Here is a 27,455-nt window from a genome sequence, read left to right as displayed (position 1 = left end):
ATATTATGGATGGCTCCTGACTTTTTGTCTGAGTCTGCTCTAAACCCAAAACACCTGGCGAACAAAATGTGCTCTCAACCACTCCCCACTCCCCTGGGAACAAAATCTCATCTGATGCTGTGTCCTAAGTTGAAAGACTGCCATTCATCAGGAGGGCTGGGAAACCAAGCACATGATTCACCAGCTCTGAGCGCAAGGTGTCAGGCTCCCAAATGAAAAGGCGGGTCCCACAGGGCCTCCCTCCCGGCAAGCCCAAGCCGCTGGGTTCTGGGGAAGCAGCCAACCCCCGCTTGGTCCTATCCAACCAGACAAGATGCTGGGGTGGCACAGGGCCGGGGACCTCAGCGTGGGCACAGGGAAACTCGCCTAGGGTATTCAGGGTCCCTCAGGGGCCTGCTCCAGACACGTCCCCATTTCCGTTTTCACATGACCTCGAAGGCAGTTACATAAGGGTTACCAGCCTGGCCTTGGAAATCTGAGGGCTCTGGGCTAGGATGCCAGTGTTGACTGCTGTCTGGCCTTGGGAAGTCACTTCCTGAGCCTACTTCTTCACCTGGAAAATGGGGATTATTGTGAGAATTAAAGGAGATGATGTAGATAATGTGTTTAGCACAGTCTCTGGCACATACATTGTAATTATTCATTATTATTAGCTCACCTGCCTTTTTACCAGTCGTTGTCGATCTAGGCTGCATATTAGAATCAGAAGAATCAGAAGATTTAAAAAGTCCCGATGCCCAGGCCCTACCCCAGACCAATTAAATCAGACACTCTGGAGGTGGGAGCCTGGCATCAGGAGTTCTTAAAGCTCTCCAGGTGTTCCAAGGTGCTAGCAAGGCTCAGACGCTGCTTTATATCGAGGCAGGACGGAACCAGCGCTAGTCATGGGCTGGTGAAATCACAGGACGGAGGACTAGGAGGGACTTGGAGGTCATCCCCCCTGACCCTCTTTCCAAGGAGCCTCGTCATGGGTCTGGGTTTTGGCCTCCGTTTGTACTGTTTCACCATCAGCAGAGCCAACTGGAACTCAGCTGGAACCTTCACTGTTACTATAGAAACCACCACCTTGAAACACTTGCCCACATGCCCTGGAGGCTCTAGTTCAATTACATGCCAAGGAGCACAGGGTAAGGGCCGCCTGGGAAGCCCACCTTGGGCTTCCACTTAGATTTCCCGTCACAACCTGACTTTTCCAAGGGCGCTGATGACCACGCAGTTTGACGGCACCCGCGGTCTCACCAAGAAAGAAGGGGAGTGCATTCCCCAGATGGTCTCTGTTCAGGTTCAGGGAGATTCCAGGTCCAACCAAGCTCCCTGGGTCCCCTTTCCCACACTCTGCTTGGCCCAGAGGTCATCTAGGGATGGAGGGACTCTGAGGGTGGGCAATGCTAGGGACGCGTGGTGGGATAGCTCCGTTCCCAGCTGCTTACCCATTTACTCGGCTTGAGTAGAGCATTCCTGGGTCTGTGAAGGGTCCCAGAACCCTGCCTTACTGTCCCCAGCACCCCCCCCCCAAGTCTGTTGCAGCTGCTGCAGAGTGAAGAACAATTAGGTCTCCGCTGCAGTAATTAGCTGATGCCAACAGCTCCTTGAGGGCCTACTATGAGCTGGATGCTATACTAGGTGCTTATTTTCAGCTTCAAGTCGTCCTGCCGAGTGGGTGCTCTTCTGAACCTGATTTTACAGAAGTGGAAACCGAGGCCCAGAGAGATAAAATAACATGCCAGCGTCACACAGCTGCTGAGCGGCTGGGCTGGGACTGGAACTGAGGCTGTCTGGCTGCGGAGCCTAAGCACAAAGCTTTCTCTGTGTGTCTTCAGACTACTCCCGGGCGCAGATGTGCTTGGCGGCCCCTTCCAGTACTGAGTCCCTCAGCTCCCAAACAAGCTGGCCTCTGGTGCCCGGAACACAACCAGGCCCTGACAAGTGCAGGCTGGAGGCTGCCTCCCTGCTGGGCTCAGGGTTCAGAGCATCAGCTCATGGCTGAGATGGGGACTTGCCCAGTGCTGTCATCTGTTGGCCTGACACAGGCATGGAAACACTTCTCTGCTTTGGCTAGAAAGGACATGGAAAAAATGAAAAGTGTAAGAGTTTGTATTACTCAGACCAAAACAGCACATAACTAAATTTCCTTGGGTCAGTCCTGGCCCTCCTCGGTCTTTCCGGCCAGGCACGTCCTCAAGGCCCCAGTGAACTTCAGCAGCAGTCACAGCAAAGGGGGACAAAGCCGATTCCTGTTCAGGTTCTTGTCTGCTTGACCATACCAAGCCCCCAAACGACACAGCTCTGGGACTGAGAAAGGAAGGGAGCAGAACGAATGGCCAAGACAGGGCCACCTCAGGGCTCCCCGGGCCCCCACAAGCACACTCCTGGCCAACATACGGTGCAGATCACACAAGTGTAATGTGTCAGTGTTTGTGAGTTACCATTGCACCTCTGGTGTTTCATATTCAGAAACCATTGAACTTGAACCTGTCAGATATTAACTAGAAAAATAAAAGCAATAATGGGCCATATAATACGCAGAACACATCCAGTATGACTATTTCAAGAGGGTCAACGGCCTCCTGCCTCACCCACTGAGGCTCAAAGCAAGGCCAGGTTCAAGTCCAACCCATTAGAACTCAGCAAAGCCCTGATCATGGGCCGGTGCCTCAGTTTGCAACACTTTTTGGAACAAAAAACCAAATTAGAGTAGTGAACTGGCACAGTACATTATTGACACTGTAGATCAAGTTTAGAGGTACATTACCTGTGCTTCATATATACTCTAATTAATAGAATTAAATAACTAGGTTATACCCACCAATAGGAGAGAGCATTATAAAGGCAGACTTTTATTTATTTTTTTATATTTTAGTTTGTTGACCTACAGTGCATAATTGGTTTCAGAAGTAGAATTCGGTGACTCATCATTTGCACACAACACCCAGTGCTCAGCACAGCAAGTGCTGTCTTTCATACCCATCCTCCATCTAGCTCATCCCCCACCCATCTCCCTCCATCAACCCTCGGTTTATTCTCTATCATTAAGAGTCTCTTGTGGTTTGTTTCCCTGTCTTCTCTCCACCCCCCTCTTCCTATATGTTCATCTGTTTTGTTTCTTAAATTCCACCTATGATGAAATCATGTGATATTCGTCTTTCTCTGACTGACTTATTTTGCTTAGCATAATACACTCTAGCTCCGTCCAAGTGGTTGCAAATGGCAAGATTTCATTCTTTCTGATGGCTGAGTAATATTCCATGTATTCTACATCTTCTTTACACATTCGTCAGTCAATGAGTATTTGGGCCGTCTCCGTAGCTTGGCTATTGTTGGTAGTGCTGCTATAAACATGGGGGTGCATGCGTCCCTTCCGATCTGCATTTTTGTATCCTTTGGGTAAATACCTAATAGTGTAATTGCTGGATGGTAAGGTAGTTCTACACAAAGGCGGACTTTAAAAATCAAATTAAGCAAAAAGAAAAAGGAGGGGAAGGGGAACTGGGGAAAAAAAGCACATGTGACTTTCTTTAAGGGGCACTCCATTGCTGGGGCAAGTACATGTCTCCACAGCAGCACCGTGCCCCTAGATGGGCACCTCCCCCACAGCCCAGCATTCTACCCAGGTGCAATATACAACGTGGCCAAAAAATCTGGAAACGGGGATAATCCTAAAATTTTTTAATGGATAGAGCTCTTTTGATTAGTTCTGCTAGGATATGCTAAAGCTGCAGTGGTATTCAAGCAGAAATCAGAGACACAAATAATCTGATCATGGCTGAGATCAATAGAAATGTAGTGTTATGCACCTCATTCACTGCAGTTTCGCACAGTGCACCAAACCATACTTTGTTAATGAGCAACAACACAATGACCATGTCATGCATTGTAATGTAATCTAAATAAACCACTTAGTATATATGTCCGTCCATGTTTTTCCTTGATGGCCACCCTGTGGTTAAACAGAACCCTAAAGGGAAGATGTGGCTCATTCTTGAAAAAGGCTCAGTGATACAGAGGTATAACTCCTCCCTGACTTAATCTATAAATTCAGTGAAATCCTGTGTGTTGGCAGCGGGGGTGGGGGGGGGTGGGGGGGGTTAGGGGGGGAGAGGAGGATTCAACCAGAAGAATTTAAACATGAGTGATCAGGAAAAATCTGAAGAAATGAAAAATGAAGATAGGGAAATAGACCTACCAGATATTAAGACATATGAAAGACTGCAGACTTTATATAGCAAGATATTATTGGTATAAAGCCAAACAAATCAATAAAAGAAAACAGAGAGGCTAAAAATAGAACCAAGTACATATGGAGGGTTGGCACAAGATACAGTTGCATTTCCAATGGGAGGGAGAAGGGAGAGATATGCTATTCTGTGAATGATGTTAGGGAAAGTGACCAGACGATATGGAAACAAATAACACTGAGTTCATTTCTTAAACCAAAATAAATTCTAGGCGGCTCAAAATTTAAATTTAAATCTTTTTTTTTTTAAGTTTATTTATCTATTTTGAGAGAGACAGAGACAGTGTGAGTGGGGGAGGGGCAGAGAATCCCAAGCAGGCTCTGCACTGTCAGCTCCGAGAGGGACACGGGGCTCGAAATCACAAAATGGTGAGATCACGACCTGAGCTGAAACCAAGAGTCGGAAGCTTAACCAACTGACCCACCCAGGAGTCCTAAAATTTAAATTTAAAAAGGAAATTAAAAAGTATGCAGAAGAAGTTAGTTACTTTTTGTTCCCATTGTTCTTGTTTTTTGCAATCTTGAATATAAAATCCAAATGTCACCAAAAAAGACCAAAAACTACATAAAGACTTAGGATTCTTATAAGTCTAAAAATACCCCAAAGTCAAGACACAAACATCGTGCTGGAGAAAAAATATTAGCCAAATATAGGCCAAACAAATAACTAGTTCCTTTAAAACGCTGCGCGCCTGGGCGGCTCAGTTGGTTAAGTGTCCAACTCTCGATTTCGGCTCAGGTCATGATCTCACGGCTTTGTGTGTTCGAGCCCCACATTGGGCTCTGTGCTGGCAGTGCAGAGCCTGCTTGGGAGTCTCTCTCCCTCTCTAGCTGCCCTTCCCCCACTTGTGCTGTCTCTGTCTCTCTCAAATAAATAAAGTTACAAAAAATTTTTAAAAACCCAAAATGCAAAGAGATCTTACAAATCAAGAAGAAAGAACCAATAATTCAACAGAAACGTAGACACAAAGGATACGAACAAGTAGTTCATAGAAATGTGAAATAAAATGACCAACAAGAAATGAAAGATGTTCAGTTTCATTGATTATTAAATAAATGCAGATTAAAGTAAGATACAATTTCTTACTGATTTGGCAAATTCAAGAATAATATGTATAATGCTCAGTATTTTGAAAGTTTGAAGAAATAGGAGGCCTTATATGTCAGTAGATTATAAATTGGTGTGACCAAGACTGTTCAACAACGTCATTTTAATTTTTTTTAACACTTATTTATTTTTGAGAGAGAGAAAGAGACAGAGTGTGAGCAAGGGAGGGGCATAGAGAGAGGGAGACACAGAATCCCAAGCAGGCTCCAGGCTCCGAGCTGTCAGCACAGAGCTCGACGCAGGGCTGAAACCCACAAACTGTGAGGTCATGACCTGAGCTGAAGTTGGACACTTAACCAACTGAGGCACCCAGGTGCCTCACAATATCATTTTAAATACTACTTTTCAACTCAATAGAAGTTCCATTTGTAGGTAAACATAAACCTGACTTTCCTGAGACAGTCCCAGTATATACCTGTGTTCTCAGGAGCCCCTGTGAATTAGAATTTGTCTTTGTTTAGGTAATAGATTATATGATCCCTAAATTATAGCTTATCATTACAGTAGAGTTCTAAATAAATGTTAGAAGGAATAAGTTACGTATGTCTATTATGATTCATTTCGTACAAACAGTTCATAATACATGCATATGTAAATGCACAGATATACCCGGAAAAATACACGGCAAACAGGTAAACAGTGGTCACCTCCAGAAAGTGGCACAGGTGGGGCGCCTGGGTGGCTCAGTCGGTTAAGTGTCTGACTTCGGCTCAGGTCATGATCTCACGGTCCGAGCCCCGTGTCAGGCTCTGTGCTGACAGCTCAGAGCCTGGAGCCTGCTTCGGATTCTGTGTCTCCCTGTCTCTCTGCCCTCTCCCGCTCGTGCTCTGTCTCTGTCTCTCTCAAAATTAAATAAACATTAAAAAAAAAAAAAAGTGGCACAGGTGTAGGCTGGAAGACAGAAGAGTTTTACCTTTTCTTTTATACAAGCCTGTTTTCTTTTTTATAAATAAGTATTATTTTACAATAATATTCTTTAAAAGTTTTTTTCTTTAACATTTATTTATTATTGAGAGACAGAGAGACACAGAGTGTGAGCAGGGGAGGGGTAGAGAGAGGGGAAGACACAGAATCTGAAGTAGGCTCCAGGCTCTGAGCTGTCAGCACAGGGCCCGACGCGGGGCTCGAACTCACAAACTGCGAGATCATGACCTGAGCAGAAGTCGGTCACTTCATCAACTGAGCCACCCAGGCGCCCCAACAATAAAATTCTTTTTAAAAACATGTACCTTAATACTTTTCTATCTAAGATAAAAGAATTGAGCTAAATGATTGTCATCCTCAACATCATCATCTCCCGGATGAATCTCAGATATGAATAAATAGATGAAAAGTAAGCCCTTCCTCATCTGTAACATTTGGGGGCAGAAGTACCAGCCAGGAACGGGTTACTCCTGATGGAGAGGAGGGGAAGAGAAGTTATGGGAAAGAAAAATAATTTTCCCTCTACCTTTCTGAGTTCTTAGCTGAGACTCCTACACTAAAAGACAGATAAAGGGTCTGGGACCCAATTCCAATATGGCAGGGTTTCCCCCACACCACTAACAAGTGATTCTCAGACACCTACTGGGTGTCTTACAGTTCAACGCAATTCTGACATTGTCTACCTGGAGAGAGGCTCAGATCCCACAGGTCGGGGGCTCAGTCCCACAGACTGTCCACCACTTCAGATGCCAGCCACAAGCCCAGGGTTGTTACTTGTGCTTCTGACAAACTGGTTAAAAACCCATGACCCCCTCCTAGGGTTCAATTAATATGCAAGAGCCACTCAGAGCTTACTCCATGATGGGGTTATTACAGAGGCTACTGAAGGATATGAATCAACAATCAGATGAAGAGATTCAGGCAAAATCCAGAACAAAGGAGCTTCTGTTCTAGTGGAACTTGGGTGGCACATGAAAGCATTCTGGTTCCCCAACCGGGCAGCTCTCCAGACCCCCTCCTTTTGGCTTTTCTGGAGGCCTCATATTACATAGGTGTGATTGATTAAATCACTGGTCATTGTCAATTGATTCAAATTTCAGCCCCTTCTCCCCTCCCTGGGAATCAGGGGATGGGACTGAAAGGTCCACCCCTCTATTCACAGGTCAAAATATTCATTCCCCTGGCAACCAGCGCCCCCCCTCCACCCCGTCCCAAAGTCACCTCATTAACATAACAGAGGACACGAGACCCAATATTATAATAAAAAATGCTCCAATTGCTCTTATCACTCAGGAAATTCCAAGGGTTTGAGGGCTATGAGCCAGGCACCATGGATTAAGACCAAAGCTGCATTTTTTATAAATAGCAACAGGTCAACAAGAGAAAAACAGTTTATTAACATGCATACATGGAAGATGCCCAAGGAAAGATGAGTAACTCCCCAAGGCGCTTAGAATTCAGGATTATACACCATCTTAATAGGGAAAGGGGGTGGGGACGTGGATCTCTTAGGGGAAAGTAAAGGGCTTTTAGGAAGATGAATGGTCCCTTAGAAGAACAGATGGGAGGTATGATGGTTTGTGACAGTTTGTCTGGATGTGGTATTGACTTCTAGTCTCCTCTCCCATGATAACAGTCCATCTTCCTTGGTTGTTGAAACTCACGGGAAGGGGATTTATGACCAGTGAGTTCCTGAAACCATTACTATACTATACGTTAACTGACTTGGATTTAAATAAAATTTAAATAAATAAATCATAAATAAGACCAACGAGTTCCTTTTTGGAGGATCTGTGTTTAGGCAGATGATGGGAGTTCAGAGAAAGCCTCTCCCTGCATTTGCTGGTTTTCAAATGCCCACAGCTCAAAATAATCAATATACCAAAGTGGCATATTTTGAGGTGGCGCTTTGTGCTACCCTTCAAAGTGGAGGCGGAGGGGAGCAGTATAGGGCCGCTGAGTCCTGGAGTGTGTGGGTGGGTGTTGTGGCAGGTGAATTCAACATTCAGGGAATGCTGGGAGGCCCAGCTTGATGGCTCCCGATTCTTCCCCAAAGCACAAGCCTCGCAGTTGAAAATGGGGTGTGGGGGGAGGGGGAGTAAGAAGCCAAGAAGCCAAGCGCTGGTCCAGGGCCATTAACCTCACCTGTACTCTAGGCACCGACCACAGAATACTCTGAGGGGTTGTACGGTACTCAGGTATTTCCTCTGCCACTTTATCCACTTTTCACTTTTTTTAAAAAACGTTTTGTAAAGTGCTTTGGATGGAGTGCTTAACTTAGTAACTTGGTTGAAAGGGGCGGGCAGGCCAAGGGGAGCCGAAAAGTGCTGTCAGTCAAGTCCCTCAGGCTAGCCCACAAGCCATTCTTGAGGCCTGAGGTAACCTCTGCAAACAGCAGTTTCCAAGGCTGCAGAAAGGAGGTAATGATGCTTACCGCCCAGGGGTTGTGAGTGCATTTAAATAATCATGGCACCGCATCCACCGGAGGCCTTCTCTCCATGACTGCGATGACTGCGTAAGAGGAGGGGGGTTGAAACAGGTGAGCAAAAGAGGGAGGAAAAAAAAAAAGAGGCAAACCAAGAAATAGGCTCTTAGCTACAAAAAACGAACTGATGGTCGCCCGAGGGGAGGGGTGGGTACGGGTGAAATAGGTGACGGGGATGAAGGAGGGCACTTGTTGTGATGAGCAGCGGGTGTCGTCTGGAGGTGTTGAATCACTATGTTGTACACCTGAAACTAATATCACACTGTGTGTTAGCTGGAATTTAAATAAAAACTGAAAAAGAAAAGGTTCAACGGTTTTTTTAAGAAGGAGGGGGTTTTGAGCAAAAGGCTCTCCGAGGCCCCTTCCCTCTTGAACATTAAATGACCTGTAACATCCATCCGCTCACCCCATCATTCTTCCCTATGTGTCTATTGCGGATCCTGGAGCATCTCTAAAGAGCCAAGAACTTCTTTGCATGCGACCTATAGCTGTTCTCAACACACAGTAGGTGCTCAGGAGATGTCTGTCACATCAAGAAGGGGTGTACATGGTGGTGCCCCAGAGCTGCAGGAGTGCTCAGCAGCTCTGAGTGGCACAAAAGTGTTTCCTCCTTGAGCTCTGCACAGGAGGTAAGAAGGCACAGGCTCCCCAGGATGGGGAAGCTGCGGGAAGAGGGTTAACCTGGAGCCCCACCAGTGGCTCCTGCCAAGTGCATGAGCTAGGCAGATGGGCATGCTAGCTCTGGGGCCAGGAGGGACAGAAATGTGTGTTTTATTGCAGTTGAAGAGTCCTCTGTGGGGAATGACATTGTTGTGGGTTAATGGTAGATAGTGCTTTTCTTCTTGACTAATATCTTTGAATATTACATTAAATTGTTTTTAAGCCACCAGAATGGTTATTAAATCGGTACCCTTTTGGAAAACAGTCTGGCGGTACATTTCTAGTGCTATATCCTTTGGCGCACAGCCTTTTCTGGTTTATTCTATCCATTATCTTCCCCGAGCCATGGCAGGGTGCCAGTTGGGCCCCAAATCTCCCATATATCCAGAAGGTTTCAATTTAACCTTTGGAAAGAGGGAATAACTTGTGTAAATATGCCTTCTCATCCAGGATTCCTATTTTAATCACTTAATTAGTCATAGACAAATTTTAGGCACAAAGATGTTCACAACAGTCTTATATATGAGAATGAAAACTAGAAACAATCTAAATGTCAGCATCAGCGGAAAGAGTAAGTAAATTATGTCCCACCAATTGAAAAGAATATTTAGCAGCCATTTAGAATAATTGTTCGAGTCTGTGGGGAAATGAGTGTACTCTCATGCTTTATTAGAGGGAATATTCACTGGTATAAATCTTCTAGGGGTAAACTTACCAGTATGTATCAAGGGGCTGAAAATGATGTATACATATGATTCAATTTTAGGAATCTGTCCTAAGGAAATTATTAAAATAGCCTCCATTTATAATAGCAAAAGATTGTGGAGAAAAAAAAAAAACCACCCTAGACTTCCGGGAACAGAGAATTGGTTCGATAAGTCATGGTATATAGTCCTTCCATAGAACACATTGCGATTATTTAAAAAGATGGTAGAAATGTATTTTCTCGAATCGTACAAAGCTAAGTGAAAAAAAAGCAAGCTACAAATTAATATGTGCATTGTGACTCCATTTTTGTTTTTCTGGATGTTCTAATCTGTCTTGATGAATAATTATTACCTGTGAGATCAAGAAAAAATAGCGTCAACAGTCCTCGCTCTGAAAGCTCTGTAGCGGCACAGAAAAATGCTCGCATGGTAATGGGGAGGAAGGGGCAGGATATAAATCGTATACGCTGGGTGGCTGCAGCTTTGTGAAAATTATGGAGCTTGACCAGAGAGGCCTACCTAAGCATAGACCCAGTGATCTATTAGGATGGGGAGATTATGGATGATTTTTCTATCCTTTCGGTTATTACTATGTTTATGTAATTTTTATTTGTTAAGTGGAAAAAACCCTCCTTTGAGAAGTTTTCCTCTGTAGCCTCTCCCCTCCTTGGAATGGCTGTCTTTATGGAATGCAAGCCTGCTTACTAAAAATAATGCCTTAAAACAGGCCTCGTTCATTACAGCTTACTTTTACTTCTCCTGGGTCAAGTCTGTCCCGGTGACCCCTTCTCCTTTTATGGCCTGCACATCTCTACCCTATTTCTTACTGCACTTTTTTAAAAAGTTTATTTATTTTCTCTGAGAGAGAGCCTGCACGCGCGCAAGTGGGGGAGGGGCAGAGAAGAGAGAAAGGCAGAGAGAGAGGGAGAAGAGAGCATCCCAAGCAAGCTCCCCACTGTCGACATGGAGCCCGACGTGGGGCTCAAACTTACGAACCATGAGATCACGACCTGAGCCAAAACCAAGAGCCGGGTGCTTAATCGACTGAGCTACCCAGGCACCCCTACCCCATTTCTTATCAGCCCCGACTCCTGACCCCAAGCACCTAGATGCCGTTGGACTAACCAGGCCCTTCTGGCTATCCTGGACCCCAAGGATCAAACTTGCCCCCCTTGAAGCTTACTGCCTCAGGGTCTGGACAGGACAGAACAACACCTAACACTAATCATCAATAATGGGTTGATGCATATTTAACTCCTCCAGAAACAGGTGCTTGCATGCAGGGCTCTTGAGAATATATTCCTTGGTGGATAACAACAGGGCAAATGTGTCAAAAGCCTTTAGGGGCTCCTGGGTGGCCCAGTTGGCTGAGCATCTAACTCTTGACTTCGGCTCAAGTCATAATCCCAGGTCGTGGGATCGAGCCCAGCGTTGAGATTCTGTCTGTCTCTCTCTCTGCCCCTCTCCTCCACTTGCACTCTCTATAAAAAGATAAAAAATAAATTAAATAAAAAGCCTTTAGACTGTTTACCACTTTTGGTCTAGCAATTCTGATTCTAGGATGTTATAAAATAAGTCTATGAAGATGTGGGTACAAAGATATACTGCTCAGTAATTTTTAGCTAGCAAAACATTGGAAATGATCTAAATGTCCAACAATGGGAGCTTGGTCAGATAAACTAGGGCACATAAAGTTGCCTTGTAAAATACAGGTGCTTAGTGAAATTAGAATTCCAGATAAACAATGAATAATCTGTTTAGTGTAAGTATGTCCCAAATATTACATGGGATATACTTATTCTAAAAAAGTATTCATTGTTTCTCTGATATTCAAATTGGAATATAATTACACTAAAAAGTTATTCCATGTTTAGGGGCGCTTCGTGGCTTTGTTGGTTAAGTGTCTGACTTTGGCTCAGGTCATGATCTTGTGGTTGGTGATTTCGAGCCTCACACCGGGCTCTGTGCTGAGAGCTCAGAGCCTGAAGCCTGCTTCAGAGTCTGTGTCTCCCTCTCTCTCTCTCTCTCTCTCCCTCACTTGCTCTCTGTCTCTCTCTCTCTCAAAACATAAAGTAAATATTAAAAAAAATTTTAATTATTCAATGTTTATCTGCAGTTCTAGTTTACCTGGATGTCTTGTATTTTTATTTGCTAAATCCAGCCATGGCCACACTGCACATACATATGATACAATACTAGGTAGCCATTAAAACTCATTTTTTTTTAAATTTTTTTTCAACGTTTTTTTTTTATTTATTTATTTGGGACAGAGAGAGACAGAGTATGAACGGGGGAGGGGCAGAGAGAGAGGGAGACACAGAATCGGAAACAGGCTCCAGGCTCTGAGCCATCAGCCCAGAGCCCGACGCGGGGCTCGAACTCACGGACCGCGAGATCGTGACCTGGCTGAAGTCGGACGCTTAACCGACTGCGCCACCCAGGCGCCCCCATTAAAACTCATTTTAAAAGCAGTGGCTTTCAAATGGTTTCTTCTCTCCCTGTGTTTTAGCTAGAACTTCTCATCTTTTATTTCATATTTTCGACCTCTGCATAAGATTTGGTTTGAAAGTAAGTGTTCTATTATTAAGAGAAGTTTGAAAAACACTTTTAGAAAACTAACAATAGGTGACAGTGCTCATAAAATAAGTAGAAAGAATCATGCTAAAAATCGTTGTGATTCTAAGTTTGCATACATACACACATACATGGAGAGAAAGAATGAAAGACAGATAGATAGAGAGCAGACATTCTGGAAGAATCTTAAAAAAAAAAAAAGTGGCATTGGGATTATAAATGAATTTTAGAAGACTCCCTGAAGAGTTTTTCAGATGTTCTATGATGAATTAAATGCATTTACATTTTGAAAAAAATTTCTATTAGAAGTATCTATCTTCTCAGATAACATTAATGCTTTAAATGTCATTGAGCCTCTGTATCTGTGATTCTTAAATATGGGACTTATGAACCCTTTGGGGATGTAATGAAAGCTCCGTATCCTAGTCTCGGAAGGTATATTCACACAAAACTTTGCATACAAAGTTCCCCCTCCCATCCCTTCTTGTTAAGACCCTTCCCTCGATTTCTAGAATGCCATTCCTTTACTCTGCTTGCCTATAAAGCTACTTAACCCTGTCCTCCTGGCGGTGGTTCTTTTTGGGGAGGAGGGGAGTGGTCACACATCTGTTCTGAGACCCTGTTAAGAGCTAAGGACTCTCCTCAGAAAATAAAGCACACATAGACTGAGGTATGTGTGCACCCTGAGGTCCATTCTTGGACTCCAGGTTCAGAACTCCTAGTGCCATCCCAAGCCTTTGGCACTCACTGAAGGCCTGACTTGGCTAATTCCCTTTAGGGACAAACTGGTTAAATATAGATTTTTTAAAAAAAGAGACAAAGCCAGGGATCGAATCTAGCTCAGCACTCCCAGGGCAATGCCTCACAGCAAGCACTTCTAAAGCAATGGGGCGGGGGTGGGGGGGGTGGGGGTGGGGGGTGGGAGGGAGGGGGTGGGTGGGGGGGGAGGGGGATGGAGGGGGATGTGATGCAGAGGAAGAATTGCTGAAATGTCTCATCTCATGTGATGCAGAGAAAGGAAGCATTAGAGCTGGCGGGGGTCCCGCGGACAGGGAGAAGAACTAGAAGGGAATCCAAAGTCGGTGCCTCTTACCTGTGTGATCTGGGCCTTTGGGATGGCTGAAGGGGCAGGGAGGAGGCAGCGGAGAAAGGAGTATTGTGTCGGCTCTGGGTCTGCTGCCCACTCCCTTTAGTAGCTCTCCTAAGCAGCTGCACAGTGAACCAGCCCCAATTACGCGCTCCCCCAAGAACCAAGCAGGGGCCAACGACAAGGTGGGGAGACAAGGTGGGGAGACAGCTGGGAGCCCAGGAGGACAGCCCCAAGGGGGGGTGCCACGGGCAATCCGGATGGAGCTAGTGCCGCGTTAAATGAGCACGCCCTCCTTTCTAGCAACTCTGCCCCTTGGCATCTCTTAACAACGAAAGAACAAAACTTACCTACATACCCCAGAACACTGGTCTTGGGTATTTTTGCAGCATGTCAGGCAGCACAAAGTTATCTCCGAGCCACTATTGGTGTTAAACCAAGACGGAATCACCAAACCCGATGAACATGATATGAATTTGCATCTCTTTTCCGAGGGAAAGCACAACAATATTCTGCAGAGGGGAAGTTCCAAGCTCAGGCTGAAGCTGCCTTTACCTTTTTCACTGCTCTCCTATGTGGTCGAGGGATCACAAGGCTGGGAGGTGCCAACGAGAGCCCCGCCCCGTACGGTGACAGGACCATGGGCTTCCAAACACATGTAGGGCCGACACAGATGCCGTTCCCAGTGGGGATACCAATCACCTTTGCTTTCATCTTGACAACAAAATTGGAAAGTTCCTCTGGAAGAACAAACATCTGAAGAGGGCGCAGACCTCTCTCTCCCAGCCCCTCCCCCCCCAAAAGAAAGCAAACAACAACAACAACAACGAGACGACAACAGTAGAGACTTGCCTCACCAGTTATTAAACCTAACCTAAAGCCTCTGTAATCACAACGATATGGTGCTGGCTGGAGAAAAAACAAAAAGATCAGAGGAACAGGATATAATCCAGAAATAATATATACAAGAACTCAGTATATGACAAATCGGCATTCTAATTCAGTGACGAAAAGATAGTTTGGCATAATTAGTGTTGGCATAACTGGCTAATCATATGGAAGAAAACAAAATTAGTCCCTAGTTCACAACAGAGATACTGAAACAAATTCCAGATGAATTTAAAATATACATATGAAAAAAATATTGTAAGAAAATTCAGTAGAATAACCGAACATTAAGGAAGATCCTTTTTTTAAAAAAAAAATGTTTATTTTTGAGAGACAGAGTGTGTGCATGCATGCGCTAGTGGGGGGAAAGCAGAGAAAAGGAGACAGAGGATCCAAACCGGGCTCAGGGCTGACAGCAGAGAGCCCGACATGGGGCTCAAACCCATGACCCGTGAGATCATGACCTGAGCCAAAGTCGGACGTTCAACCGACTGAGCCACCCAGGCGCTCCAAGTGTGTTTAAATTTAAAACATACAGAGCACCTGGGTGGCTCAATCAGTTGAGCGTCTGACTTCGGCTCAGGTCATGATCTCACAGTTTGTGGGTTCGAGCCCCATGTTGGGCTCTGGGCTGACAGCTCAGATCCTGGAGCCTGCTTTGGATTCTGTGTCTCCCTCTCTCTCTGCTCCTCCCCCACTTGCACTCTGTCTCTCTCTCAAAAATAAATAAATATTTTACAAATTTAAAAAAAGAAATAAAACATACAGAGCTTTGAGCAGTAATCCCAGTGTGGGAGCTTTACACAACAGAAAGAAAGCAGGAGTGTATAAAGTCGTACGTATGAGTGTCTCTTCTAGCATGCGTATTATGTTGGCAAAGCCTTGAAACGCCCTGAGTGTCCATTAGTGGGGGCCCATTAAACAAACTGTGGTAAGGCCATCCTCTAGAATGAGGTAGACCTAAGCACCCTGTCTTGGAGAGATGTCTCCAGTATTTTAAAGGGAAAGGGACACTGGATGGATCATTTATAAGGGTGAGAGTCCATTTTCTGTGTGTAAGGAGAGAGCCAGGGAGAGAGAGCTAGCTGTGTGTGTGTGTGTGTGTGTGTGTGTGTGTGTGTGTGCATTTCTGTGATCACAGGGAAAAGAAAATTGCATGGCAGGCTGTTAATGTTTAGCTCGGGTAGACGGTATTGGAGTGGGGTGGGGAGAAGGGGCAGAAGGACAGTGTTCACTTTTCCTTTAGATAGCTCTGTATTATTGCATTTGCTAAAACAGGCATGTGTAGCTTTTGTGATTTTTAAAAATCGAATCATCTTTTTTAAAGAAAGAACATGGGCTTTCCTTCTTGGTTCTGCCATTCATGAGCTGTCTGGCCTGATGTCTTCACTGCAAAATGGGGACAATGCCTGCCACGCGGCCCTTGTTCCCCTTCAGGGATCTGCCAAGCTCCAGTCCTTCCTGAGTTGTCTGGCTGGGCCAAGGCTAGGGGCACAGCCGCAGCCCTAACACTGAGCACTGCTAGCTGGCCTTCTCAGGTACTGACCACCCAATGTCCTTGGCCTCTGCCATTGGCCAGTCATTCCTTCCTTCCCCTGTCTGGGCAGGACCCCACCTCAGGGACTCCACCTTAGACCAGTGCCCCTCCTCCGCCTCCAACTCCCATCACCCATTAAGAGCCCCGTCTTCAGCCCTCCTCCTGTGGGCCCCAAACTGATGCCCAGCACTTCAAAAGTCAGAGAAACCCAGGAGGTCACGTCTAAAACCAGCCTACTCTATTCTCCCTCCAGCCTCAGGGTGGATGCTGTGAAAATTCTGCAGATGCTTCAATGGCTGTCCCCGAAACCTACACTCGAAGCGTCTCCGGCACACTTTAAACATCACCCTGGGCTCTGACTAGCAAGGGCAAGAATGGCTTTCCAAGAGACCACAGACTGTCACCCGGCCCCTGGAGAACAGCAACTCTGGAGGTGGCCCTGGCAGCCATGGCAGCAGCCGACAGCTGTGGCTCCAGCAACATCAAGGGTGAGAACAGTTTCATCCCAGTCCTGACCCCGTCAGGGTTTCCAGTTCTGGGTGTGGCTGCTTGCAGGAGTGTGTGGGTGCACTTGTGTGTGTGTGCACGGGCCCGCGTGTGGGTAGTGCCGATGTGCTTACATCTGCACACGGGTACAAGCTTTTGTGTGGACAGGGCCATGCTCGTGAGTATGGAGCATATATGCGTGTGTGTGACACACACACGTACACTTTACATATAAAAGTTCTTCAGAAAGGCAGAGGGGTTCATCCCCGAAGGTTAGAGATCTGCTTATTTGGTCACTGATTTTTTTTTTTCTTCAAATTCCAGAACCATCTGTGCCGCGTGGCTCCCTGAGGTGCGCACGCTGTATGCTGAGAGGGGGCACTAGGGGACTTGGGAAAAGAGAGGTCTGGCTCTCTGGGTCCTCATCCCTTCATCTTGTCTCTGGGGCTGCTTGAATTCTTTCACCAACAGAGAACAGCTCTGTCAGATCCTGAAACGCAGCAGCCTTGGTGTATTAGGAGCAGATAGGGACAGAATCCGAGGGGGGCCTCCCTAGCAGCACCTTCCACCACCCCCACCCCCAGCCTGACGGCCGCCAGCCCAGGGGGCTGTGAGTCATAGCACCTGGAGAAAATACAGGAAAGGAAAGAAAGATGGAGGGGGTGTGCTCCGGGCCTAGGTGGTGGGAAAGCAGAATCTGTTCCTCTGTCCTCATTTTCAGTGCCCACATCTACCGGATAAAGGGGTCAAGGATATGAGGTAATCCATCCAGGGAAACACAAAGACATGAGGTAACCACAGTGCTTCTTCCTTTTGTTCAAATATTGGGGAGATCAGACATTATTTTTCTTGTTTTGGTTTTTAAGTTTATTTATTTTTGAGAGAGAGAAAGAGAGAACACAAGTGGGGAAGGGGCAGAGAGAGAGAGGGAGACACAGAATCCGAAACAGGCTCCAGGCTCTGAGCTGTCAGCACAGAAGCCAACGCGGGGCTCGGACTCAAGAACCATGAGATCAGGACCTGAGCCAAAGTCAGAGGCTTAACTGACTGAGCCACCCAGGTGCACCTGGATGTTACTTTTCTAATGATCAAGAAGCAGGTACAAATTTCTCATGCATCTTTGAGTGAAACAAGAGACTGCCACAGCTGTGTATGGCCTCCAGCCCTGGCCCAGACCTCCGGAGGGACACGTTTCCTCTCAGCAGGGTGAGGACAGGCCCAGGGAGCCCTGCAGTGGGCATTCCAGGGGGCCTCCGAGGGACCTGGCCCTGGAGTTTACCCAGCATGCTCTGCTGGAGCTCTATAGAGCAGCAGGAGGGTAGGGTGCTGGGAGGAAACCAGACTGAGTCGGATCCCAGCTCCTCATGGTGGGCAAGCTGGATAACTTCATCCAGCCTCCACCTCTGCACCTGCAGAATGGAGACGATGACACAACCTCCTCCGCGAGGGCTTTAGCGAGCTAATTCCTGCACAGCACTGTGTCTGGCACTCCCCAGATCCCAGCACTGTGGGCTGAAGCCTTTCCTGCAACAGCATCACAGGTCACCTGGTGCCTCTGCGTTCTTACAGGTGTTCATCCCGAGGCAAATCTCCGGCTTAGAGCCTGTTTCCTGGGATCCTAGTCTAGGTGAGATCCCTCAGGGAGCAAGTGAAGACTGAACAAACCGGAGGACCAAGCCTTAAGCTCTTGGGCCCTCCAAGGTTCAAGGGTCAGGGAAGAGGAAGCCCCAGCACAGACAAGGAGAAGGAACAGCTGGTGAGTCTGGTCTCCCTGAAGCCAAGAGTGACAGGAGACCGGAGAGTGACTCACAGTGTCAAAAGCGGCTGATAGAAAAGAAAGACGAGGACCACGAATTAAGGATGGCATCTAGTCACTTGGAAGTCACTGGTGACCTTGACAAGAGCATTTTAGAGGAACGGTAGGGACAAAACCCTGGCTGGAGTGGCATCAAGGAGGAATGGAAGGAGAGAAGGCACGCAGCAAGCCTGGACAACTTTTGGTAGGAGTTTTGCTATTTTAACAGCAGCACAGGGCCACTGTGCCCACGCCAAAATGGGTCCCTAGGGGGGGGACATCTGCCCTATCCACCTCATTCGCAACCTCGTGCAGACTTTTCAATGCTTTGTCCAGATTTCCCGGCTGTTCTCAGCGGGAGGGCTGCTCTCATACATCATAGCTGGGAGCAGAAGTGCAAGGCCTTGGCCTTGGGTGATGTCTAGAGCTGGGTCTCCGGACACAGGATGCACCTCTGGGCTGGCACCTCCTCAGTCACAGCCCCTGCGTGCAGCCCAGTGCCACAGAAGGCACCCAATGAAGCCTCTAGCAGATGCCCACGGGGGCCCCAAATTTGGTATATTACATCGTCTTCTGCCACAAGGACCACTTACTCACAACAGCTGTTGCCATGGCAACCAAGCAACCAGCCTGCTGTTCCGGTTAACAGCCATGGGCCTCCCGCTGGCTATTTGGCTTAGCAAACTCAGGGCAAGATACCCCCAAAGTGCTGGAGAGGGTGGAACATGGTGGGGGGACATGGGAAGTGAGAGAGGGGAACCGGAGGGTGTTCACGAAGGGCGGAGGTCAGTGCTTTTACCATTGTCCTGTGATTCTCCACCAACAGGTTGGGGCTGGGACAGTTATAAACTGACTGGTGCCGGAGGGGTCGCCACATCTTTTTGTGATGTAGGCCACTCTTCTAGCAACAGGTGCCCCACTCCCTCTACTCCCTTTCTGCAGGCTAAAGGAGCAGAGAGGGACAGAGAGGGTCCACACGCAGCCAGAAAATCCTGCAAATGCAGAAGGGCGCTGACCCTGAGGCAGCCCTGCCCCCAAACACAGTGGGCCTTCTGGAGGTGGTGTTGGTGGGCCCCAAGCTTGCTCTCGAGGGGCGGTAACCCCCGGGCCCTCCTGAGAGAGCAGTGTCAAAAGCGGCTGATAGAAGAGAAAGATGAGGACCAGGAATTAAGGATGGCATCTGGTCACTTGGAGGCCTCTCTCTTCCTGAGAGAGGGGCTGGTTTCTTTGTTTTTTTTTTGTTTTTTTTTTAATTTTTTAAAATGTTTTTATTTATTTTTGAGACAGAGAGAGACAGAGCATGAGCGGGGAAGGGGCAGAGAGAGAGGGAGACACAGAATCTGAAGCAGGCTCCAGGCTCTGAGCTGTCAGCCCAGAGCCCGACGCGGGGCTCGAACTCACAGACTGTGAGATCGTGACCTGAGCTGAAGTCGGACGCTTAACCAACTGAGCCATCCAGGCGCCCCGGGGCTGGTTTCTTTGAACCAGTCCTGAGTGTCTTTCGTATGACGTATAGTTTAGTGGCCAGGACTTCTGAAGTCACACGGATGAGAATTCAAGCCTTAGCTCCTTTCACTTGCTACCTGTTTAACATCAGGCAGCTTACTTAACCTCTCTGAGCCTCCGTTTCTTCAGCGGTAAAATGGGGTGAGCGTAGTACCAAGGTTGCTAAATGATTTCACCGGTTGGTTGAGATCGAGCGCATAAAGTGCGCAGCACACAGCCACTGGCCCCCAGCAAGTTCACCGTGAGCGGGGCGTATTCTCACCAGTGTTGCAATTGTTATCATCACGATGGTAATTATGCTGATTTGCAGCCCTAGAGGTCGAGGACCAGAGCGAGAGACATAAAGGAACTGAGAAAGACAAAAGCAAACCTTGGCAGAGCGTACACGTTAGGTCCCATTTTTGTTTAAAGTTTTTAAAACGTATTTATTTCGGGAGAGAGAGCGTGAGTGGGGGAGGGGCAGAGAGAGAGAGAATCCCAAGCAGGCTCCGCACCGTCAGGGCAGAGCCGTCGTGAGCCCCACACCCACAAACCGTGAGATCCTGGGCCGCTTAACCGACTGAGCCACCCAGACTCCCCATACCATTTTTGTTTAAAAAGAAATGTTAACAATGGATACCTTTGGGTGATGGCACTATGTTATTTTTCTTGGGGCTTTCTGTTTTTTCCAAGTTTTCTGAACTAAACAGGTATGGCTTCTGTATTAGAAAAAACACTGTTTTAAAAGGTTAGAGATGAGCATTAAAAATGAGCTACAGACTAAACCATGGAAGGGTGTACTTTAAGCGGGTAAATTGGATGGTATGTGAATTACGTCACCAAAGAGCTGTTTACAAAAATGCTTTAAAAAATGACTCAAGGTGGGCAGGGAATAACCCAAAGACTCTGAACATAAAAATGTATACACTAAAGCGAAATAAGAAGAGAAAGAAAGAAAGAGGGAGAGAAAATGAGGCGAGATCTGGACTATTATGCAAAAGTTAAAAAGTCTTAACTGTTGGCGAGAAAATGGAGACTCAAGTGCTTGCACATATTGCTGGTGTGGGTGTAACTTGGTACCGTTGCCAATGAGGGCAAATCAATGAAAATTACAAATGCTATGAATGCATATGTTCTGACCCGGCAACTCCTTCTTAGGAAATTTATCTTACAGACGTGCTGGTATAAGTGAGAAATGATGTAGATACAAGTTTAAGAACCATGGCATTGGCTGTAGACGACCAGAAACAGCCCAAATGTCCAGAGTGGGTGGCAGGCTGAATAAGTTAAGGTACCTCTACACCATGGAATAACAGAAGCTCTAAAAAAAAAAAAAAAAAAAAAAAAAAAAAAAAACAACGGGCGCCTGGGTGGCGCAGTCGGTTAAGTGTCCGACTTCAGCTCAGGTCACGATCTCGCGATCCGTGAGTTCGAGCCCTGCGTCGGGCTCTGGGCTGATGGCTCAGAGCCTGGAGCCTGCTTCCGATTCTGTGTCTCCCTCTCTCTCTGCCCCTCCCCCGTTCATGCTCTGTCTCTCTCTGTCTCAAAAATAAATAAATGTTAAAAAAAAATTTTTTTTTAAAAGGGTAAGGAAATTATCTTCTGATATGAAAAGACTTCTAAACTATATTATTAAGTGAACAAAATCAAGGTGCAAAACAGTATAAATAATATATGCTACCTTTCGTGTGAAAAGTGGGCAAAGACTATATATTCATATCTTCTTATATATGCCTTCTGGTAAAATATATGAAAATAACAGTAGTTGGAAGGCACTGAGTGAAAACTGAGCAGATGGGGGATAGAAGTTTCCAGAGTGAAACTTTTCACTGTATATCTTTTATACTCTTCAAATCTTATGAATACATTACCTATTCAAAATTAAATAAAAACTCATTTGCCTAAAGGAAGAAGTCAAAGACTGACTGAGATGATAGGGTGTCTGAGAAGGGTCTAGATGAAAGAATAATGGCGGATGTTAATGCTCCTATTGAAGCTGGTTGATGGGTCTGTGGTGGCTCACTGCATGGTTGACATTTTTCACAATAAATTATTAAACTTTAAAAGGTTTTCGTAATAGTTAAAAGGTAGAATTAATCTAAATGTCCATCAGCCAGAGAACGAATAAACAAAATATGGTCTATCCATACTATGAAATACTACTCATCAATAAAAAGAAACAAACTACTAATATCAACTGCTATGTGAAAGCATCTCAAAAGCATCCTGGGAAGCGAAAGAAGCCAGACACATGACCACCTGTTGGAGGATTCCATTTATATGCAATGCCCAAATGAGGCAAACCCATAGAGACAAAGAGTAGATTAGTGGTTGCCCCAGTCTAGGGTGGGGCTGGGACTGCAAATAGGCAGGAGGGATCTTTTGGGGGATCATACAAATGTACTAAACTTGATTATAGTGATGGCTGCACAACTCTATAAATTTAGTAAAAGTCATTGAAATATACTTTAAGTGAGTCAATTTTATGGTATGCAAATTATACCTCAGTAAAGTGGGTTTTGGAATTAAAAAGAATTTTTTTTGAATATTTTATTTTTAAGCAATCTCTGCATCTAACATGGGACTCAAACTCTCAACCCCAAGATCAAGAGTTGCACACTCTAGGGGCGCCTGGGTGGCTCAGTCAGTTAAGCGTCCGACTTTGGCTCAGGTCTGATCTCACCGTTCATGAGTTCAAGCCCCGCTGATAGCTCAGAGCCTGGAGCTCACTTCGGATTCTGTGTCTCCCTCTCTCTGCCCCTCCCCTACTCACAGTCTGTCTCTTTCTCTCTCTCTCTCTCTCTCTCAAAAATAAATAAAACATTAAAAAACAAAAAACAGTTGCATGCTCTACTTACTGAGCTAACAAGGTGCCCCAGTAAAGTGCGTGTGTGTGTGTGTGTGTTTAAAGGAAAGGAATTGGGGCCGCTAAGAGGTGGTAGTGGTTAAGTGTATGGGTCCTGGCATCAGACTCATTGGATTAAAATGTCAGCTCTTCCAGTTTAGCTAGGCAAACTACTTGCCTTCCAACGTCCTCATCTGTAAAATGGTCTGCAGTAACCGAGGCTTACTAGAATGCCAGGCACTCTTCCAAGTGCTTTACATTGTTAACCCATTTAAGCCTTACAACTCTCCTGTGGTGACCATTTTACAAATGAGGAAACTGGGAGCACCTGGGTGGCTCAGTCGGTTAAGCGTCAGACTTCAGCTCATGATCTCACGGTCTGTGAGTTCAAGTCCCGTGTCGGGCTCTGTGCTGACAGCTCAGAGCCTGGAGCCTGCTTCAGATTCTGTGTCTCCCTCTCTCTCTGCCCCTCCCTCACTCACACTCTGTCTCTATCTTGAAAGTAAATAAACGATAAAAAAAAAAAAAAGATTAAAAAAAAACAAACGAGGAAACTGGGCACACAGAGGTTAAGTGACTTGCCCATGGTCACACAGGTCATATGATTAGCAAACAGCGGGGCAGGTAGCCTGATTTTAAGGGCAAGGTGCTTAACCACGTACTGAACTCACAACACCACCACCTAACTCAGGTTAGTATGAGAACTAAATAAAAATAACACAGAATGCTTGATCTAAAGTAAGTACTCAATAAATGCTGGCCAAGGAAGAAACCACTGTCTAATTGATTCAAATGGCTTGGGGTTGTCCAGTTGTATTTTGAAATGTTTATGCAGTAAACAGCCAACCCTGTTTAAGAAATAGTCTGTCTGAAAGGAAAGTGCTACACCCTACAGAGTAGCCATAAAGAAATCCTTTTACTATCTGGTTTAGACATTAAAGGGGTGGAGACAGCAGAAAGGAGTCAGTGCAATCCCTCTTGTGTGCCTCAGTGTCTGTTTCTCTGCAAGGCAGTGGAACAGTGTGCTGGCGAGTTTAGAGCGGAGACTTTGGGGCAAGACAGAATGGGGTTTGATCCTGGCTCCTCTACTGATTAGCCATCTGACCCGTGACAAGACACTTAACTTCTGTTGTCTCAGCTTCCTCATCTGTAGAACGGGTTAGGGAAAAAAAGTACCAGCTTGGGGGTTGTGAGGACTACAATACGTGTACAGGGATCAACAGAGGTTCGTAGTGTGTACTTAGTGCTTAACGAATGGAGGGGATGTCTTCTAAATTTCTTGTCACCTGCAGGTACATTTCTCTTGCAGATTGTTAGGAAAGCATTGCTCTTCGTAAAGGAAGATTACCCACTTACGCCTCCCAGCGCTGGGATCCGACTCTCCACATTGGGTCAAGGACTCTCCACATTGGGTCAAGGCCGCCCAGTGGGCCAACCCTGTCCTCAGGCTGGAGGGGCCTAGGAACTGCAGCCGTTGTTGTCCCCAGGAGGCATCTGTCAGCCTCCCCACAGGGTGCCTGCCAACCAAACAGGTGAGGGGAAGCTGGCGTCTAGACAGTAAGGACAAAGGATGAGAGGGATTGAAGTAGATCTGTGAGTTTGGAAAAAGAAATCTTGTTATGGGTGGGATGGAGTAATTCTCCACCTCCCCAGAGAGCAGAGAGAGTGTGACTGGGTCCAGGCGGGGGCAGGAGCCTGGGAGGGTTAGGCATAAAGGACATCTTGTGGGCCACAAGACCAGCGAAGGTGTGGAGGGGGCCCCGCCTTGGTGTCTTTAGGGGATGAACGAGGAGGAGTCAGATATGCTCCCCCGGGGCTCGGGGATGGTGCTCCCACTCCCCACCCCACATGCCTTGGCTTTCGTCTCTTCTCCCAGGAGGAGCAGGGCCCAGCACCCGCAACACCATCAAGCAGCTGACCCACCTTTTCCCCTCCGTCCCAGGACAGAGGTCATCGTGGGAAATACAGAGGTAACCTGGCACACAGGCTAAGAGCACTAACTTAAGAAGGAGACAACATGGTAGGGAGTCCCAGCTCTGTCCCTGACTAGCTGTGTAGCCTTGGGCAAGTTACTTAACCGCTCGGCGCCCCGCTACCTACCGCACAGGGATGTTGGGAGAAGAAAATGACATTGTGTGTGTAAAATGCTTAGCACGGTGCTGGGCACAGATTGAATGCTCCACAAACGGCAGCTGTTATGAAGCTAGTGCAGAGGCTGAGACAAAGCCACCAACAGGTCCCCTTCCACCACCACCCCCCCCCGGGGTTCCTGCCTAAAAGAGGAACCCATCGGGACACCACCCGCTCTGTGCCTAGGAGGGACATCCGAACTGAACCTTCCCTAGGTAGCAGTGCCTGTGGCGTCATGCCCACTGCCGGCCTTGGGGAACCCACTACAGTAACGACTGTGGTTCCTTATGCTTTTATGGCACCGGCCAGTTTGTAAAGTAACTTCATGTGACTGTCTCATTTGATAAGCCTTTGTGTATTATCATATAGTGATTTTACGGATTTAAAAATGGAGAGATTCAAGAGGAGCTCCACAGCTAGTGAAGAGAGCCCGAAACCCAGAGCATCAAGCTCCTGTCCCACACCATTCTGGGCCTTCTTGGCAGGGGCCAGGGTTTGGCCCCAGCAGTCAGCAAACACAGGCCTGGCAGGCTAGGGTCAAGGTCCGGGCTTGGTACATGCCTGTGGAAAGAGCGGTCCCTTCCACTGCCCTGGCCATAAAGAACAGGACAGGTGTGGGGCGCCTGGGTGGCTCAGTCAGTTAAGCACCTGACTTTGGCTCAGGTCATGATCTCACGGTTCATGAGTTCGAGCCCCGCTTCAGGCTCTGTGCTCGAGCCCCGCTTCAGGCTCTGTGCTGACAGCTCAGAGCCTGGAGCCTGTTTCGGATTCTGTGTCTCTGTCTTTCTCTGCCCTTCTCCTACTCACGCTCTGTCTCCCTCTCTCTGTCTCTGTCTCTGTCTCTCTCAAAAATAAATAAATAAATAAATAAATAAATAAATAAATAAATAAACAAACATTAAAAAACTAAAAATAAATAAATAAAAAGAACAGGCCAGGTAGATCAGGCCGTAGTCCCACCAAGCTATATCTGTGCCAACCCAGCTGTCTGTGTGGCTGATCTACCTGGAGTCACCTGGTGTAGAAACGTGGGCCAGTTAGAGTTGAGTCCCCCGTGAGTCTTTGGAGACAAACTTCAAACATTTCTATGTAAAATTAGAAAATATTAAGTGTAACGAAAAAACCAAAAGCCCGTCCTTCCAAAAAGAATCTCCCTTATCCCTTAACCGTAAGGGAAAGAGCATTGAAGTTGAGAATTTAAACATGAGAAGAGGGTCACCGAGCCCCAGTGGGTCTGGAAGACCTCCAACAGCCTCTCCTGCCCTGTGGGTTGTAGTCCCCACCTCCTCTGAGAATCATAGGTGGCCAGGGAGCTCCCTGTGTCCTGGGAAGGCTTTGGGAAGCCTTCCCACGTGACGCTTGCTTCCTCTGACCCCATTTAACTGTCATCAATAATGGAACTGAGATGGGGGGGGGGGTTGGCGTTTAATTCTTTCCAGACAGGGCTGAAATAGCATTTCCATTCCCCACCCTCATGTCCAAGGGCTGGTAATTTTCTGAGACCATTACCATTTGGGCTGCTGTTTTGTTCCCCAGCCCAGAGGTGCAGTGCACAGGGAATTTTCCTCAGCAGGTCTGAGTGCTGGAAGGTGCTCTCAGGAATCACATTCTTGATGTGACTCTTTCAGTCACTTTCCACCATAGCATCTTGGGGTCAATGAGAACCTTACTCTTTTTGTAACCTTTTTATTCGCTTCTGTCAGTTTCAAATCATCCACAGTGAAACCAAAAGGAAAAAAGTCCACGCTCATGTTTTGTCTTAGCTCCTCTGGGGAGGCACCAAAGACAGATGCTTGTGGAGTCCACCCCTGCCGAGCTGATCCCGGCACAGGCCGCCTGGGTTCCTTGCTGATGTCCTGGGACAGTTTCCTCTTCCCCCACCTTCCTGTTTGCCTGCAAGGCCATCCAAAATGTTGGTTTCCTGAGGCAAAGCATCCTTCTCCTGGGGGGACTGGGTACAATAAAACAGCTGCCTCCCAAGAACCTTGCAAAGATCGAGCGAGATGGGGTGGGTCAAAGCATGAACTTGAGAGCACCTGCAGCTGTGAGTTCTGACAATAAAGATGCACGTATGTGCATGCAACAATAATTAGCACTGTGGCACGTCTCTCACTTTTAAGAATGCGACATATTACATCATTGACACTGGCCAACAAAGCATATGGTCAATTGAGTTAATTCACAAAAATAGCTCAGAACAATTTCTACACTGGGCGTGGAAGACAGTCTCTGTTTGGGGAGGCCAGTATCCACTTCCCCTTTTGAAGAGGTCTCTGGTTTCCTTGTAAGAAATTGCTTCTTGTCTCTGAGGGCAACCTCACCGGGAGGGTAAATCCAAGGGTCTTTTCCCCTCCCCTCTCCAACATCACCACGGAAACCCAAGGGGTCCTTGCAGGCTCTTTTGGAGACATCCCACTTCTTCCTGCCAAAGGGTAACCACAGGACATAAGCCCCACAACGATATAATTGTAGTGTGAGTCTTCTAGCAGGGTGAAGCCTTCAGAGGTTTT

At 46.8% G+C, this 27,455-nt stretch overlaps 1 protein-coding gene and 1 long non-coding RNA gene across 3 annotated transcripts in view; one reads left to right on the top strand and one right to left on the bottom strand.

Moving 5' to 3' along the window:
* The window catches only part of GALNT16 (polypeptide N-acetylgalactosaminyltransferase 16), a 92,959-nt gene that overhangs the window by 39,312 nt on the left and 26,192 nt on the right, over positions 1–27,455 (bottom strand). The window lies entirely within an intron of this gene.
* Positions 23,814–27,141, top strand: LOC123386127. The gene is made up of 3 exons (XR_006599749.1): positions 23,814–24,347; positions 24,692–24,785; positions 26,649–27,141. It is a non-coding gene; the product is annotated as an uncharacterized LOC123386127 (long non-coding RNA).

The sequence above is a fragment of the Felis catus genome, chromosome B3, assembly GCF_018350175.1.
Source record: "Felis catus isolate Fca126 chromosome B3, F.catus_Fca126_mat1.0, whole genome shotgun sequence".
Taxonomy (NCBI): domain Eukaryota; kingdom Metazoa; phylum Chordata; class Mammalia; order Carnivora; family Felidae; genus Felis; species Felis catus.
This window is presented reverse-complemented; position numbering and strand designations above follow the sequence as displayed.